Source organism: Oreochromis niloticus, linkage group LG22 (genome assembly GCF_001858045.2).
Source record: "Oreochromis niloticus isolate F11D_XX linkage group LG22, O_niloticus_UMD_NMBU, whole genome shotgun sequence".
In the NCBI taxonomy this organism is placed as follows: Eukaryota; Metazoa; Chordata; class Actinopteri; order Cichliformes; family Cichlidae; genus Oreochromis; species Oreochromis niloticus.
Window position 1 is genome coordinate 10,591,564 of NC_031985.2, and position 6,764 is coordinate 10,598,327.

Here is a 6,764-nt window from a genome sequence, read left to right on the forward strand (position 1 = left end):
CCACAGGTGGCAGCAGTGGACTGACCTGCATTGGAGACTGGTCCAGCTGCTATGTGGTAGTCAGTAGATGGGTTCCAAATTGAGGATTATATGCAAGTTTTGGAGACTGTTTATTACTGATCACTGTGTAACTGCTGTACATTCAGCGTAACTGCCATCTCCTTACGGATCTTTTTTAGATTGACCACACTTATACAGACTGTATATAACAACCAACTCTAAAATGTTCGTTTGCAGAGAAAAGACACACGCAGACTATGCTAACGACATGTGATGTTACAACACTGGTGAAATATTAGTGTGTCATATATTGTTCATGACATTTTTCTTATGGGCAAAAGTATTGAAATCATGATGAACAAGGGTGGTGATTCTTATGACTTTGTGTATATAATTTGGAATTTTGTACAAATGTAGGCCAATAATAAATACATGATATCATTTCATTCATCTCAAAGGTTTTTTTGCATGATGCACAGACAGACACAATTGAAAGGCACAAATGTATTGTGCATGAAACGAATTCAAACGTGGTGCAGATGTGTGTCACAAGTTGAACTGGCTGTACGCTGTGGCACTTGGCCAGAGGTGGCACTGGTTGATTCGAGTCCATGTTAGTGCACACAAAGTAAACTGCATGCTTTAGTTGTGAAGCAAAAACGCTGAAATCGGAGAAATAAAACGTAGGAGGGGAATGATAACGACGACAAGAGTCTCCCGATCGTTTACTCTTGCTGTCCTGTGAACAACACCGGCGTGGTGTTAATTGTTTGCCGTTTTCACGATCGCGTCGCGCATGAGGATATCACCAGGTAAACTCGCGACATTTTTAAACATTTTGTTGTTCAACAGCATCAAGACTGACGGAGTGTGTTTCAGATAAACTCACAAGTGTAACGGATGACAAATTTGGTGGGTTTTTTGCTGGTTTGTCGGTAGCAGCTCCTTCGACCAACGCCAGTTGATCTAAACGCCAGTTGATCTGGAACACCGGTCCGAGTGTCAGGTGAACTGAACTTCAGGTAAGAAGTTATGACCTGGGTCTATCTGGGTCAGATATAAACCAAGTTTAGGTGGAGTTTATTTTCGTTGTGCTGACTTTTTACAGTCAGTTACAATAACTCGTACTGTGTACTAGCTAGCATGACGGAGTTTCTATACAGCTGGGTCGGTGCTATGATGTTACTGATAGTGAACTTTATTTTATTCATAAGGTTAGTAGAGTTGCCAACGGCTCCTTAAAAAATGGAATGGTCCCTCATTCAGAGAAAATATTACGCGTTTTGTATTGAGCTGAGAAGAGACGCAGTTTGTCCCGTACTTTCACTATAATGAAAAGAAGACACAAAGCTGGATTTGTTCTGTCGTTACGCTGCAGCTGCCTCTTCTTCTCCTCTCATTCTCCTCTCATTCTCTCCCCCTCCCTCTCCTGTTCCTACTTCAATCATGAAACTGATCAATGATCAGCTGACCGGCTTTTCTCTCTTGTTTATTTATCGCCCACTTTGCGCCAGAAGGAGGAAACCAGCGGATGTCGCGCTAAACAACAGCAGCACCTTTAAGCTTAATCAGCTGTTGTTAGAATTTATTTAATATTACTTTCTAGTATCAGCTGATGTTTGCTGGAGCCACAGCCCTAAAAGCTGCTGGTCATGATGTCGGTTTGGATATGTGGTGAGAGGGAAACATGAAGATGAAACCAGGAGATGTCCTTACTGAGTCATCAGAGCTGAACAGGTGATGGAGAAACAGGTTTACCTTTTAGGTGACATGAATGAGTTGAAGGGAAGTTATGAACTGTTTCTGAGAGACCAATAACACCAGGATCTTTTTCTAAGTAGCTGACAGCTGGTAACTGTGCAGGGGCGGGTCTAGCAAAGTTTTGCCAGGGGGCCAGGTACGGCATTAACAGGGAAAGGGGGGCACAAAGAAATACTTTCTTATTCTCATTTAAAATATCTAGCTTTTATTAAATAATTATCTGAATCTTGCGAACAAAGTTTTTATCTGACGTAAAATGTATAGAAATCATACATATACCAACAAGACAGTGTACATCACTGTCACAACAGCGTTTGTTTTCATTCAAATTAGTGATGTGTCGGTCGCGAACGAAATGGCTCTTAGAGCCGGATCTTTGACGTGAACGACGCGAGCCGGCTCCTTATCGCCAGCCGTGGGTTTTTTTTTTCTTTCTCTCACCCTCTCTCTCTCTCGCACTTTTTTCTGCTTCACTCCACACGCGAGCCTTGTGCTTTGCGCTGGGAAGAAGGGGGGAGGGGCGGTAGTTACACACGTAGTAGCACAGGAACAGAGACGGAGGGAGAGACAGAGAAAGAGAGCCAGGGACAACAACGTCACATTAGAAAGGTATAGTATGAGGGGCCGTACAAGCCAAAATTCATTCTTTCACTCTCACACACATACATTCTTCTCTCACACATATATTTTCACTCTCACATACATACATTTTCACTCTCACATACATATATTTTCACTCTCACATACATATATTTTCACTCTCACATACATACATTTTCACTCTCACATACATACATTTTCACTCTCACATACATATATTTTCACTCTCACATACATACATTTTCACTCTCACATACATACATTTTCACTCTCACATACATACATTTTCACTCTTTCACTCTCACATACATACATTCTTCTTTCACACACATATATATTTTCACTCTCACACACATACATTTTCACTCTCACATACATACATTTTCATTTATGCATTCCTACATTTTGCTCTCATTTACATTCATTCAATATGCATTTAATCTCACAAATAATATATGTATGTAAGCAGAGAATGCATACATGTCAGAAGAAAATATATGTATGTGAATGAAAGAGTATAGTGGAAACGGAAGGAGTTTAATGGAAACGGAAGGCTGGGTGTCTGTACCGCTGTGATTGGCTGAGAAGCACGCGCGGGTCACTTTCAAGTGTCTGACAGTATGGAGGGGGGAGAAGAAACTCGAGTTCTTATATATATACACACACACATATATATATATATATACACACACACACATATATATATATATATATATATATATATATATATATATATACACACACACACACATATATATATATATATATATATATATATATATATATATACACACACACACACATATATATATATATATATATATATATATATATATATATATATATATATATATATATAATGGTGGTGGCTAACCAACCGGACATAGTGGTGGTAGACAAACAGAAGAAGACGGCTGTAGTGATCGATGTATCGGTTCCGAATGACAGCAATACCAGGAAGAAGGAACACGAGAAGCTGGAGAAATACCAAGGGCTCAGAGAAGAGCTCGAGAGGATATGGAGGGTGAAGGTAACGGTGGTCCCCGTGGTAATCGGAGCACTAGGTGCGGTGACTCCCAAGCTAGGCGAGTGGCTCCAGCAGATCCCGGGAACAACATCGGAGATCTCTGTCCAGAAGAGCGCAGTCCTGGGAACAGCTAAGATACTGCGCAGGACCCTCAAGCTCCCAGGCCTCTGGTAGAGGACCCGAGCTTGAAGGATAAACCGCCCGCAGGGGCGTGCTGGGTGTTTTTTTTTTTTTTTATATATACACATACATATACACACACACATACATAAAAGTCACTTATTAATAAATAGCTGAAAAAGGAAGAACATGTGCAAGAAGGGTGTAGCTGTTGCAGTAAACAGTGTGTTAAGTGGATGAGTTGTACAGGGAGATGGCCACAGGCAGGAATGATTTCCTGTGTTGTTCAGTGGTGATTTTCGGTAATCTCAGTCTTTCACTGAACGTGCTCCTGTGACTGACCACCATGTCATGGAGTGAGTGGGAGGTGTTATCCAACATTGTCTTTATCTTGGACAACATCCACCTCTCCGACACAACATTACTGGCCTTACAGATCAGTTTATCGAGTTTGTTGGCATCTGCGACCCTCAGCCTGCTCCCCCAGCATGCAACAGCATAGAGGATCGCACTGGCCACAACAATAGAAAATCCTGAGCATTTACTGGCAGATGCTGAAGGACCTTGGTTGCCTCCAAAAATAGAGACGACTCTTGCCCTTCCTGTAAAGTGCTGTGGTGTTTGTAGCCCAGTCCAGTTTATTGTCAATGTGTACTCCAAGGTTATTTATAGTACTCCACAATGTCAACACTGACCCTCTGGATTGAAACAGGGGTCAAGTGTTTCCTGGTCTTCCTGTAGTCCACTATCAATTCCTTGGTCTTTGCCACGTTGAGCTGCAGATGATTCTGCTCACACCACGTGACAAAGGAGTCGACCACAGCCCGGTACTCTGTCTCATCCCTGCTGATACAACCGAACACCGCGGAGTCATCAGAAAACTTCTGAAGATGGCAGGTCTCTGTGCAGTGGCTGAAGTCTGAGGGTGAAGAGGAAGGGGGAGAGGACAGTCCCCTGTGGTGCCCCTGTGTTGCTGATTACCTTGTCAGACACACACTGTGGGAGACTGTTAAGCCCTACTTAAAAATGAAGTGTTGACTGGGGTGGGGGGGTAACACAAAGTGAAAAAGAAAACATGAACTACTGGAAAATAGATGTCATTAAACATGATTTATTGCCCAAAACTACTACAGTAAAAATAAACACAGGGAAGCTCTTTTCTTCAGGGTCTCCAAGGCCAAAACAACAAACAAAACACCCCCTTTAGCTAAAAATCAAACCAAGAACTCTCTAACCAAAACAAAATACAATGGCTGAGCTCCCTGTCTAACCAAAAACAGGAGAAAACAAAAACAAAAATGGCAGAGAACCCCTACCTGCTTCCACAACGATGAACTAATTAACACAGTAAGGGCACACCTTTGCTTACAATAAAAGAAAGCAAATCAAAGTTTCACAGAGTTTAAGTTCTCACACACACACTCTAAGGCCTGCTGCCCAAAACACTATAGCTCACAGCTCTGGCAAAATGGGGGAAATGGCAGGGGTGTGGCAGTTTAGGATGGCAGACTATATACCGTGGCTGACGAGCTGAAACACACCTCAGCTGTGGCTCATGAGGCAGACCTGCAACACAAGAAAAGGAGAAAAAAACTCTCTCCCCGAGGGAGAGCCACCAGAGGTCAGCGACCGTAACAGAGACGTACATATTGTGGTCTTCCTGTCAGGTAATCAAGAATCCAGGACACCAGAGAAGCATCCACCTGCATCGCTGTTAACTTATCACCCAGGAGGAACAGCCTGATGGTGTTGAAAGCACTGGAAAAGTCAAAAAACATGACTCTCACAGTGCTCACCGGCTGGTCCAGATGTGTGTAGACACAATTGAGCAGGTAGATGATGGCGTCCTCTGTTCGAGACGAGGCTGATAAGCAAATTGAAGGGGATCCAGATGTGGTCTTACAATGGATCGCAGCTGGTCCAGGATGAGCCTTTCCAGGGTCTTCATGATGTGGGAGGTCAGTGCCATGGGCCTGTAATCCTGGGGGTCACTGGGACGTGGCGTCTTTGGAATAGTGACGAGGCATGATGTCTTCCACAGCACTTGTACCCTCTGCAGACTCAGACTCAGCATAAACAGTTTATGAAAGACTCCACACAGCTGGGGGGCACAGGCCTTGAGGACGCGGGGACTCACTCCGTCTGGTCCAGCAGACTTGCCTGAGTGGAGTCTCCTCATTTGCATCTCAACCTGATGGTTTTAAACATGCAATTGTAAACCTTTTATTAAAAAACCTGACCTTGACCCTTTAGTTTACTCTAATTTTAGACCCATTTCAAGACTTCCATTCCTTTCAAAATTATTGGAAAAAATAGTTTTTACCCAACTAAATACGTTTTTAGATACTAATGGTATCATGGAAGTTTTTCAGTCTGGTTTTAAACATCTACACTCCACTGAAACAGCACTTTTACGTGTTTTTAACTATATCTTTTTAGCTAGTGATTGTGGAAGTCGTGTGATCCTTGTGCTTCTAGATCTTACTGCAGCGTTTGATACTGTTGACCACAATATTCTTATCCTTCATTTGGAACACCTGGTTGGCATCAAAGGTGCAGCACTGGATTGGCTTTGTTTATATTTGAGTGGCAGAACGTTTAGTGTTAAAGTTGATCATTTTGAGTCCACCTCAGCCCCCCTTCCTTGTGGGCTCAATCCTTGGCCCTCTTCTTCCTTCATTATACCTGCTCCCTTTGGGGTCTATTTTTAGAAAACACAAAATATCCTTTCACTGCTACACAGACAACTGCCAAATTTATTTGCCTTTAGCACTGCCTTGAACAGCGGTTCCCAAACTTTTCTTGCTGCCCCCCCCCTCCCCTTGTTTTACAAGAAGATCTTCACGCCCCCCCTCAGCTATGCTGCTGAGATCCCCCCCCCTCTCCGGGCACAACCTTCAACCACACACACCCATATTTTGTTTTCAAATTCCTGTTCATTTCCCACCTCAAAACCTTTTGTAAACAATTGAGGAAATGAACGTTAACAGCAATAAATTACGGATTGAAATAAAATAAAATACTACCTCTTTGAAATAACAGAAAAACAAACCATCTTTATCGTATAATTATTTTTGTGTAGTCGTTTTTCTTTTCCAGTGCAAGAATATTCAAAACTGCCTCATATTTTTTTTAAATGCCTCTCTGCAAAATGGGTTTACAAATATGAACAACTCCCTGAGAGGAAAAATAAAAAAATTAAAGGTTTGTTGCAAAAAAACCCACATTTAATCCTAACATCTTTTCAGTGACTGGT